The sequence below is a fragment of the Mauremys reevesii genome, linkage group 4 (genome assembly GCF_016161935.1).
Source record: "Mauremys reevesii isolate NIE-2019 linkage group 4, ASM1616193v1, whole genome shotgun sequence".
Taxonomy (NCBI): Eukaryota; Metazoa; Chordata; order Testudines; family Geoemydidae; genus Mauremys; species Mauremys reevesii.
In genome coordinates this window covers 19,446,366-19,458,921 of record NC_052626.1, presented here as the reverse complement: position 1 = coordinate 19,458,921, position 12,556 = coordinate 19,446,366, and the positions used below count along the sequence as shown (strand labels likewise).

Here is a 12,556-nt window from a genome sequence, read left to right as displayed (position 1 = left end):
ACCTGAGCCCTGAACTGGTATTGATGCTCAGCTCCTGATGCAAGGACCTGAGCCCTGAACTGGTATTGATACTCAGCTCCTGATGCAAGGACCTGAGCCCTGAACTATTATTGTTGCTCAGCTCCTGCTGTAAGGAGCTGAGCCTAGAACGGCGGTGTTTGGTGCCCCGCCCTGATTAAGGGCCGGGGCTTAGCTTGTTAACTTTGTGTTACTACTCAGCTTGCAGGGGGATCTGAGCTCCCTGGATTCGTGGGTGCTGCCCCGCCCTGAGCTAGGGCTTGGGGCTTACTGACTTTGTAACTGCTCAGCTCCGGCTGCCAGGACCGGAGCTTAGACCTAGTGTCTGCTGTCCCGCCCTGACTGAGGGCTGGGACTCATTGCAGTAACTGTGTGCCTTCTGTTCCGCCCCTGCTTGAGGGGCAGAACCCCAAAAACCTTCAGAACCCGGAGACTGATTGGGGCCGTGTAGTGAGGCGGCCTGGCTCCCGACGGCCCCTGAGAGGGCACGGCCCCAACCTCGGACTATTACAGGGACACATCTCGAAGAACAGTAGTTACTGCACAAAGTGAGTAACCCCTTCTTTATCCCCTCTTCTTCCTGGAGCCTTCCACCAAGCTTAGGAAAAAGTGACCCAAGGTCACTCCAAACTACGTATCTTCTGCAGCACAGCTCTGCTGCAATGCTAGGGATTGCTGTAGTAGATCTTCATCTCCTCACTGTCAGAAGGTGAAATTCATGTCTCCACAATGGCCAGTCGCCAAATGCCAATGTACTACTCCAGCCCTATTGTGAGGCCTCAAATGGAACTTGAGTGGTGCATAGTTCTTGGCTGGCCATCTGCACAGGTGTAAATTTCACCCAGAGTGAGGGGACTGGGTGATAGTTTCCCTTCCTGTTTGGATCCATGTCCAGACAGTGAGTTTCAAGCAGTGATGGCACATTAAAAAAAAAAATTGGAGATAAACCTATCTCCTAAAACTGGAAAGGACTCTGGAAGGTCATTGAGTCCAGCCCCCTGCCTTCACTAGCAGGAAGCACTGATTTTTGCCCCAGATTGATCTTTCAGTGGCTCCCTCAAGGATTGAACTCACAACCCTGGGTTTAGCAGGCCAATGCACAAACCACTGAGCTATGTGTCCCTCCTGGGAAACATTGCACCAGCCCATGTTTTGCAAGCTTGGATGAACAACCAAGTAGCCAGTGACATTAGTTGTGCTGAAGGCTGGTTTAAGCAGCACTCATCTATGGAACCACTGATATGTGTGCTTTGGAGATAGAGATTAAATTATGCTTCTCAATAGATGGATTTTCTTCCATCTCTTTGCACAGTGCAAGTAAAACATATTTTACATATTTGTGAAATCTTCCTATTTACAGTACTGCCCATCTAATCTTATCCATCTAACAGCATTTCTAGGCCACTCATCACTGTCATATCTAAGTGCCAATACTAATGCAGAATGGAATATAAATATGAGATTATCTGTTCTTTTCTCAGCATGAGAAAGACTTTTCAATTATCTCTATCTCAAGGCTCTAGGTATTTTGTTTCTAGTTTATAAACCCTTGTTTTCCAGACACTTCTATTTTATTTTTAACGTGATGTGTGAAACATAATTCCACAGACAACTGTTCTGTGTTGTGGCTATATGCAGCGTGTTTAGGCAAAAATGCCAATCACAGGGTGGGCTCCAGATCAAATGTGAAAGCTCACATAACTGGATACAAATTAAAAATGTCGATGCATTAAGGCCCTCATTCAGCAAAGCATTTAAATTAATGCTTAAAGTTAAGCATGTGAGTGATCCCATCCGTATTCACCAATGCATCTAAATATGTGCTTAAATCTCCTTGACTTTGCTGAACTGAGACCTAAGTTATGCATAAATATTATAATAATAATAAATAATATGCATTATAGAGATTATTCTACTTTTAATACAATCAAATAAACATTTTATTATCCCCCTCTTCAATATCTCTACTGTGTGTGTGTGTGTGTGAGTGTGTGTTGGGCCAGATCCTCAGCGGGTGCAATTCAATTTAACAGCATTGATTCCAATGGAGCTACGTTGCTTTACACCAGCTGAGGAACTGGCCCATGATTTTCTTGTTAACAATAGCCTATGAGACAATGAAAACATTTCTTTTTCTGTTGTTATGTAAATTAACAGACAGAAACTTACTCCAAGACTTTTCCTGATACATCTAATCTTATCTATCTATCTAAGAAACTGCTTTATGCAGAATATGACTTGTAGGATCTGTTGTTTGTGGAATATGTAGAGTAAGACATCACTCTTGACAAGGTATGTGTTTATACAGATTTATGACTATACTTTAGGGGGAACTGCCTGATAGAAGTGTGTGTATTGCACCATATGTCTTCAAGACAGCTAACTTTAGACTACATCAGTTCACTTATTATTTCCCTTTCTCAGATCATTCCAACAGGTCAGAGAGATGTTGGGGAACTTTTTAGAAGCACAGGGTGAGCCACATATAGGCTCCGTGCAAAGTGCACTTACTCCATGGCCCCTCATATCCTTCCCTTCCGGATTCATGACTTCCACCTCCCACTGCTTCATTTAACTTTAGAAAGGATTTACCGGTGGTTACTAAGAATGGTGCATGCGCCCCTGGCTGAGGTTCTAGCCCAATGTTTTTTCACTTATTGCAAATGTGTCCAGAAATATGATAGCTGCATATTTGATATTAAAAATGAATGTAGCCACTTGCAACACACTGCCCACATTAACTGGCATGGTGTAGACACTCTTGGCAGATCAACATAGCCTGGGAAAAGCCAGACTTTTCCTTAAAGGTTAAATTATATACCCAGTTACGCTGGTATAAATCCAGAGCAACTCTGTTGAACATCACCAGACTTACCCTGGGTTTACATAAGAGTAAATGAGAGCAGAATTTAACCTTAAACACTTGTCCCTAATTATCAAAGACCTAACCGTGCAACCCACTCCCATTGAAATCATTGCCACTGACTCCAATGGGAAAGGGACCAGGCTATCACCTAGCTTTTGACACCATATGTAGTGTATCACCATCAAGAACAGAGCTTTCAGTTCCAGTGACGTACAGGAGTGTGTGATGGGGTATCCACCTCACACATGGTTTGAAAGGGTTAAGGTGGCCAGGTGGGCCAATTAACTCCCTAGGCTGCACCTGGAGGAGAAGCCAGGGAACAGGGAATTGATTGGAAGCAGGTTCAGCTGGAGAGGCCTATATAAGCCAGGAAGTTGGCAAAGAACAGGCTGCAGGGAAGTTGGCTGCAGTCACTCCCTGGGAGATGTGCTAGGGGCAGTCCACAGTCCTGCCCTAAGAGGAGGGAGTTGGGAGCTGGTGAACCCAGACAGGGGGAAAGCCAGGAAGATAGGAGAAGGCTCAGGGGAATAGCAGCAAGGAACAGCAAGGCAGGCCTTGGCTGCTGACCGGAGGGCCCCTGAGTTGGAATCTGGAGTAGAGGGCTGGCCCAGGTTTCCCCACCAGCTATGGGGACATGGCAGCAGACAGATGCAAAGGACAGTGGACAACCTAAGATGCTTTGTCCTGGAAAGACTTTGTTACATCACCCCTGGAAGGGGACACATATGGTGATCTCGCCAGAGGGCTGAGTCACAAAGAGGAGGCTGTAAAAAGTGACAAAGAGTCCGGTGGTACCTTATAGACTAACAGATGTATTGGAGCAGCAGGCTGTAGGTCCTGGAGTGAGAAGGGTCTGCAGGGTGAGAGATGGCCGGGAGGTGGCGCCACTAATGGTGAGTTCACCCCGTCACAAAAGCAGAATGGCTGACTCCTTGTAATTTGGCTTCTACCACCCTAGGTTGTTGGATTGTCCAGTCTTCTGCCCTTCAGAATGTCATGGGCTTAATCCCTTTTGCAGAACTCTTGGCACAGCTCCTGTGATTTGATCAGAAATGCATTTTAATTGATCTGACCTTGTACTCATAATTCTTCTAGAATTTCAATGGGGTTGTGAGGTGCTCTTGACACTCCAGTGAATGGGCATCATATAAACAAGAAGATATTTTAGAGTTTGGAAAAACTGGTTTTAATTTACAATGCTGGCTTTTCTAGATTTTTCATTTTATTGCTATGGCAACATCAGTCAATTTGCCAGCACATTCAGCACAGACAGACTTTACAATGATACCTCATTTTGAGGGCTGTCACTCATTTTATTATTTATATTATATTTTGTATTTAGTATATATTGCTTACTAAGGTTCAGGTCATTCTCTTCCTTGGTGCAGACATCAGGCACTGAACTTCCAGAAGGATTTGGTGCCGTATCATTGTAATGGCAAGTGATACTGAGTCTCAGAGCCTGGGTTAGCTGGCTCAGGCTCGGGGGCTAAAAATAGCAGTGTAGATATTTGAGCTTCCATTGGATCCTTGGCTCCGAGACCTCATGCTGCGGGTCTTTTACTGCACTGTAGATATATCCTTAATGATCAGAACCTCACCACTATATAATTTGTTGCACCTTCTGGCTTGGGGGGGAGTGGGGAGTGTCTCACTCTCCAGAGTCACCCTTGAATCGCCTTGCCTTTGTTCTGCCATGATAGCTCTCGTGGGAGAAAATAGAGGATTGTTTCCCATTGCCTTCTGTGACGAACTAGGAGCGTTCTTAATGTTTTCTCTGAATACTGTGTTGGTGCCTCAGTTTCCCCTATGCAGTTCTTAAGTATCTAGCAGAGGAAAGGGCCAGTGTACATAAATGCCTGACACTGTCTCCTAGCAATGGATGGCGTGGGCCCCTCCCCTGCAAGGTGCCAACTGCAGGTGTTGGAGACAAAGAGGTCAGGTGGTCTCCGGGCCCAGGAAAGGAACTGAGCAGAGAAGGAGGGGTTGGGGGGGGGGGGTGTTTCAGTCTGGAGCTGGCTGGGGATGAGGAGTGAAGTGCAGACGTGGGGGTCTGGCTCACTGCCCCCCAGAATGGACCCGGCCGAGGGGTCCAGTTTGCTGTACCTACAAGCTCTGTTTTAGACCGTGTTCCTGTCATTGAATAAACCTCCTGTTTTACTGGTTGGCTGAGAGTCACGTCTGACTGTGAAGTGGGGGGGCAGGACCCGGTGGCTTCCCCAGGACCCCGCTGGGGCGGTCTTGCTGTGGGAAGCGCACGGAGGGGCAGAGGATGCCAAATGCTCTAAGGAGAGACCCAGGAGGTGAAGCTATGTGAGCTTCTTGCCCTGAAAACAGTCTGCTTCAAGGGAGAGGAGGCTCCCCAAAGTCCTGACTGGCTTTTGTGGGGAGCAGTTCCAGAGCATCACTCAGGGACTCTGACACCTTCCTTCTGAGAGAGCGCCCCCAGCCTGTGTCCCTGCCCCTTGGGCTCCCGCCCAGCTGAGGGGAGCTCGAGGATATACGACTCTGTGCTGGGGAGGCAGGGACATGGGCCAGGAAGTGCTCATGCCCCCCGCACTGCAGGCAGGTAGAGGGTCCGCCACAGCTCCCTGCCTGCTCTTATCATGGCTGGGATGCAGCTCCAAGGCCACCCCGTCCCCCCGGCTGGAGAGCCGCGTGGGCAGCTGTGGGGACCCTACACCCAGCCTGGAGGGGAGCCTGGGACACAAGCAGGGGGGCTGCTTGGGGTGGGGCTCCCTGCTCTGGCTTCTGGCTTGGCTGGGGGCATGGCCTCAGGGGAGTAGGGGCCCTCGGCCTCCCTCGCTTTTGGGAGGGCACTGGCGCCCTTGCCTCTGGGCTGTAGCTGCCATTGGTTAAACTTTGTTTAACTCTTCTACATTTTGATGGCATTTCCTCCATCAGGGGTCGAGCCAGCCACTCACCCATCCAAAGCTGTTAACACTTCCTGAGGCATCAGCCAGTCAGAGGGGGTAACATCTACTGCCATTATGATGACAGGCTACAATACAGCCTGACTTGACCTTAATTATGTTAGTACCTACAGGGTTCAACTGAGATTGTACAGCACCTAGCACAGTGGGGTGTCAAACAGGTAGTAAAAGACAGTCCCTGCCCTAAAGAGCTTACAGTCTAAATAGATAAGACAGAAAAAGGTTGGGACGGGAAATAGAGGCACAGAGAGGGAAAGTGACTTGCCTCATGTCACATAGCCACGTCAGCAGCAGAGCTGAAAGTTAGAACCCTGACTTCCAGTCCAGTGCCCTGCTCAGTAAATCAACTCTAGACCCAAACATAATGAGGATCCACACACATCTGGTGAAAAATTTTTACATTCAAAAGACAGTTTTATGAAACTGAAGACATAGAAATGATTAGTTATACAAAAGGAATGACTCTTACAGCATATTAAGTTTCCTGCATGAATAATGTTTTTTTCTCTCTCTCTCATATTTTGGGTCTTTGTCACTTATTGAGTCCCACCTTTGTATCTTGGCAGGTTGAGAGGTAAGTGCAGAGCTCAAGTCAGGAAAGGATATATCTTGAGCCCGGATCAGAACTAACATTCTGAAGCCTGTGCATTTAGATTCATACAGTACAAAAAGAGGAAACAAAACCCTTCCCACAGTTGTTAACAATGCCAAAAAGCTGACACAGCTGCAGCTGAATTAGGACAGGGAAGAAGATCTGAGCTGGGGTCACCAAGAACACGTTAGCATGTAAACACTGCAGAGGTGCCACGGTGGGAAGCAAATTTCTTCCATTATGCTGAGTATCTTTTTAAGGGTGGAGGTTGTGTAGGATCACAATAGGGCAGGGTTATCTTTTGGCATCTCAAGTAAGTTATTGTTGCTACGACTGTTCCAAAATTTGGATGGAAGGAATTACTTACTGCATGTGACAATTTTTTTTTAAACTTACTTTAGCCACAGACTTCAATGTTTGCGGAGCAAAACCTCTACACATGGGATGCTGAAAAGTTCAAAGAAGGCTTTGAATTGTGAGTCCCTCTTCAAAATAATTAATTTTCAAAGAGCAAGACATTGTCTTCATTTAAGACAGGAAATGAGGGAAAAGCAGAATTTTCCCTGCAGCTTTTTGGGACAGAAACAAAGGGGTGGTGGGGGTGGGGGGAACGGCAATAACATATACAAATAAACATAAAAAGAAGATGCCAAAGCCTGGTGCATGCAGATTTCCTTGCAAAAGCCATGTGCAGTGATTCCTGTAAAGTGCTTTTGACAGCTCCAGGCCTCCCTGATCCTTCCCTCTTCCGATTCCGCCTGCTCAGCTGGGCCTCTTCCGTTCTTGCTGCTATGGCCTCTCAGGTGGTGTCACTAGGTCTCTGCCCTGCACCTTGGTGTCTAAAGCATCTGCTGCATTCTTGCCAATTGTTCATTATTTGTATTACAGTGGTGCCATGTGGCCCACAAACCCACAGTAACCGAATGGAATCCAGGTGTCCTGACTCTCAGGCCCACACCCTGTTCCCTCAACCATGCTGCCTTAGTAGTTATGTTTGAAATTATGCTGGCAGTGTTGATATGCCTAACAGACATATTTAATGGTGCTCATTATGTAGCACAGGTCAGAACCTCAGCTGAGTGAAGTCAACAAAGCTATGTGATTTACACCCGCTGAGGATTTAGCCCCATATTTTCATATTAACGCATAAGACCAGTGCATTAGCTTGTTAAATCCAAGTGAATTAATGTCTTAAACTTGTTTCTTGGTTTGTTTTTTTTCTAAAACAAATATTGAAAAGGTGCATTCCCTTTCACATACCATATCCTTTGGAAAGATACAGCCAGAGAGTGACTTATTTGTCTCTCTGGTTTATCTGGTAAATATTTAATGGCTGTAAGTGATGGGTTCTGGTCCTGGAAACCGAATGCTTTTCTTGGACTACTAATTCAAGACCTGATAAAATTACTTTATTCATGCACTGTCTCCAAGAAACCAAACAGTAAAACACAATCAGTCAGCAAACTGCATTCAGTTATATTCTGGAACACCCAGGATTCCCTGCAAAATTCCAGCACACATGGAAAAAACCTCCCCTCTCTAATATATGTGCTGAATCTACCAGAGGTGCTGGCCTTAGGATCTAGGGCAATTAACACCAACAAGTAACCGGTGATGTAGAAATATCCCAGGGAGCATGAGGCTTCCACTATGTTTTATTTTTGACACAGCCCCTATGTTTTTTTTCTCTTTTCCTGTTTGCATTTTTGTTTATTTGCTAGGTAATCTGCTTTGATCTGTTTGCTATTACTTATAATCATTTAAAATCTTTTGTAGTTAATAAACTTGTTTTTTGCTTTATCTAAACCAGTGAGTTTGAATGAAATGCATGGGAAATAGTAGTGCAAGGGGAAAAGGCTGTTGCATATTCCTCTCCACATGTTGGTGGGGTGGGGGTGGGGGTGGGGGAACTCTATGAGCTTACACTGCACTGCATAGGGATTTGTACAAGATAGTATAATTTTGGGTTTATTGTCCAGAGGGGGTGTGTGCTCATGGAGCTGAGAGTTACCTTGGCTGTAGCCTTTCTACTGTTTCATGCAGTGGCTGGTCAGAACTTGCATGTCACTGCAGCTGGAAGTATCCCTACTTGTGTGTATGCTGATGGAAGTGTAAGACTGGGAGTGGATCTGCAGCTTGACTCAGCAGCACAGTGAGAGGGAGCCCAGCCTGGTGGGTCAGAGGGCTCAGGTGGCACCCTGGGTGGAACCCATCAGATTCCTTTAACCAATCTTAACTCTCACCTTCCTTCCTCTTTCACGTTTTAAATATTAGCTACTAAAGGATTGGCAACAGTGTGATTATTGGGTAAGACCCAGGATAATAGATAACTCGGATATGTGGCTGGCCCTTTGGGACCAGAAGAAGCCTTTGATACAATTTGTTTTAAATAACGACTCATCATTAAGTCTAGTGGTGATACAAGGACTGGAATATCTAAGGAGACTGCTTTTCTGACTTCTTGTTAGCCAGTGTGGTGAGACAGAAGTTTACTTTTGTTGCTGGTCTGGTACATCTTATGGAAGTTTGGGGTGTGTCTGCTCTATTTCTCAGCCGTTTGCCCTGAATTTGGTATCCTCAGTTGTGACCCACTGAGGCACAGTGACAGCTCCATCCTGCTTCCACTGATGTCATCAGGCATTGACTTCAACAGTCGCAAGATAAGGGACTGTAGCCCGTAGATGACATGGTGCTTCAGGAACTAGGTGGATTTTTATTATTAATTTCAGATGCTTTATTTGTAACTGTCAATTGTATGGCAGGATGGGTTTTAATTTATTATTAATATGGATCAGATTGCAGCCAGCCTCATCTAGCATATGAAGGTATGGAATTCCAGCATGCACTTGGATCAAACAGTGGAAAATCTGTAATCTTAGTGTCCAGCGTTTCTCTACTAAAGACAAGACGAGTCACAGACCACACCGAAAAACTCCAGGAACTGCCTTGCAGCCACCTCTGTGTTCAACCTAAGAAATAATTTGGGAGCCCTGACAGCCTGGCGATTACTTGGACCTAATGATCTGCAAGGGTTGGTCCATTTCACATCTAGAGATGAATCACTATTGTTCTTATTTCCTTATTGTTGATTTTTGACTCTTCTAAGATCTGCATTGAACCCATGAGATGGGCAATACTTGATAAGTCCTTGGCAAACAGGGTCCCCTTGTATTATTACAAACATGTCCGAACTTGAAACCGGTCCGGAGGCCTCTGAATAGAAACTCAGCAATGGTTTGGTCTTGTACTGGGTGTACCACATGTGCTATAGCCTCTTCTACAATGTTCCCATCAAGGGAACATTGTAGAACTCCTGTAAGAAAATAAAGCCCAGGATTATAAATTATTTGCTCCTCATATTTACCACTACTCCAAAGACCAATGGAAAGATATTAATAGAAGCAGCCATGCAAGGCAAATTCATCTAGCAGATAGGGTACTAGACGGGCAATCAGGAAACATGACCAGCTCTGCCACTGACCTTCTCTGTGACTGCGGGCAAGTCACATTCCCTCTCTGTGCCTGTCTCCCCTGCCATCCTTTCTCTGAGCTCATTAGGTGAGGGCCTGTCTCTCACCGTGTTCATGCAGTGCCTGGCACAATGGGGCCTTCATTTCTACTAGACCTCCAGTTGCTACCATAATAAAATATTAAAAGGGGAGGTTCAAGCTGGTCCTGGAATTTCTGGGCTAGACACAGGTGCTCCCAGCCTTTGCTATCTTGAGTGACTCTTCCTAGCTGAAGTCAGAAGGCACTGGTAGGTTTGAACAAGGACAAACACATGATCCCTGTGACACTGGGGCTTGAAAAGAGAGGGGAAAGAACATAAGGCTTGCCAGAAAACCTCCTTCCAAATGCACCAAGGCCATTGCTTTTCATCGTGTAAAGATTTTTATGGCCAGTTTTTCAAGTGATGTAAATCAGCAAAACTCCACTGGCTTCAGTGAAGCAAGACTGATTTTTGCATCAGCTGAGGCTATGGCCTGCTACTTGATCAGTGTAGTTTAATAATAAACTTTGCTTTCTGCATGTCAATACTCCATAAAGAATGGATAGGTTGTTAATGATGATAATAATAATAATAAAATTTGATACTGTATTTCCTCCATGTTTCTCAAATTGGTTTATTGATGCTTCATTAATATTTGTAAACCAGTGTTTGGGGGGTCTTGGGGAGTTGGGGGGCAGGGCAGGGTTGAAGGTGCTGGGAATGAGAGAATATATTGGGAACACTTCACTCCCCACTTGAATCCAACCACACATGAGGTAAACCATGGCAATTACTTAACAATTCATATAAACACTTCATGACCTGTTAGAACAGGATGTGCTGGAGAATATGGCAACCAGCTGACAAATCAGAGGGAATTTAGGCCAACTCAGATTCCCTGAGTCTGGAATGTGGTTAGGACAATAGGGCTGCATTAACTCTTGTAAAACATGCAGTGGGGTGCTAATTAGAGCTGGCCAAAACTTGGAATTTCCAATTCACACCAAATTTCAACATTCTGAAATTTGGCTTAGTTCCAATTTAGAACAAAACCATTCCCCCCCCCCCCCCTCCAAGATTTCTTACAAACCAGAAATTCTGTAAAGTTTGTATTTTGGAAACCCTGACACAGGGTCAAAAGTTCACAGTGTTTCTGGGAAACATTTTGGGTTTGACACATTGGCGTTTTCTCATGAAACCATATTTAAATGGAAAATTCCCAACTGGTTCTAATCTTAATGACTATCAGCAACCAGGATGTTGATTATACATATTATGTATAGTACAGCACCCTTACACCAAAATGGAGAATTGGGTTGGAACAAAATATGATTAATTTCAACAGCAGCAAGATGTATCTTGAGGAGTCTCCCATCCAAGTACTGAGCACACATAACCCTGCTTAACTTACAGACTCAGAGACATCACTTCATAAGAATATGTGGCCACAGATAATTGCTAGGAAATGTTGTATGATGATGTGGGGAATTTGCCTATGCACTGCTTATGAACTCTGATGTTATGAAACTGCTGTATTTCTGAATACCACTATATGTGTGGTATTTGCTGATAGGGCTGATCAAGTACCTGCCAGACTTGGTACAGTAGTTGGTTGTTAGACCTTAAATGGTCACCTAGTCAGGTGGAAACACCTTGGGACAACGGATTGGCTGAAACTTGTGGAAACCAGTTCAGTTCAACCAAGTTTCTCTGCAGGGAGCTGGAGAAGCGTAGAACAAAGAAACCAGGTGCTGGTGGTAGGACATATAAAGTCTAGGGACTCACTAGCATCTTGGAGAGGTGAAAAGGGCATGCTTTTGTAGCAGGGGGGCCTGCTTAACTGCAGGACAAGCCAAGGAGAAAGGAAGCTGTCTGGGAGGAGGGAGAGAGAGACTCCATGATTTGGAAGAGAAGCCACATGCAAGATAGAAAACCTGGATGGTCCCAGAGGATACTGCCCTAAGCCCAAGAACTCTCCAGCATGGTAAGGAAACTGAGGCAGGGAAACGCATAGAAGTGTGTTTATTATTTTGTCTAGCTCTGTGTATTGCTTATGCTACCTAAGTAAAGAGTGAGGGTTTTTAGAATCCCATGCCATCCGTGTATTGGTTTGCTTCACCTATTGTGTTCCCCTGAAGAGTGAAATAGGTGCGATTCTGAGAGAGGATGTACTTAAACGATGGGAAGCCTGAGGGGGTCAGCACAGCCTAGGCAGTTGGACTGTGGGGTCTCAGCTTTCAGAAAAGGGTGCTAGACAGGGGATCTGCACCCTAGAGTGTGACCAGAGACCCCAGCTGGGGCAGTGCTTGGACTCCATTCAGACACCAGAGGCTTCAGTAGCACAGAGGGCTCAATGAGGTAGGTGCCAAACAGAACAGCCTAGTGAGAGGCCAGCTGGGGGCGCTCTAGCAGGGATGTGTATATAACATTAAAAAATGCAATTAAGATACAGCAATATCCTGACCTGATTCTCGTCTCACTTATACCAATTTTATACCAGTGCAAGTTCATTTACCTCAGTGGAGTTACCTGTGATTTACACCAGTGCCCGGTTCATAGTAGCTATATTTTCTCTCTCATGTTATCTCTCTATGTCAATGTCTTATAGAATCCTATTTTGAAATCTGCAGTGTTTCTGTACAAATGAGGCACAGAGT

The 12,556-nt window shown here is 45.3% G+C and overlaps 1 long non-coding RNA gene across 1 annotated transcript in view; it reads left to right on the top strand.

The window, feature by feature from the left end:
• The first annotated feature begins 11,763 nt into the window (after positions 1-11,763).
• LOC120405250 overlaps positions 11,764-12,556 on the top strand; it is a 271,692-nt gene continuing 270,899 nt past the window's right edge. The window contains exon 1 of the long non-coding RNA XR_005598453.1: positions 11,764-11,883. This is a non-coding gene — a long non-coding RNA (uncharacterized LOC120405250). The remainder of the gene's footprint in view (positions 11,884-12,556) is intronic.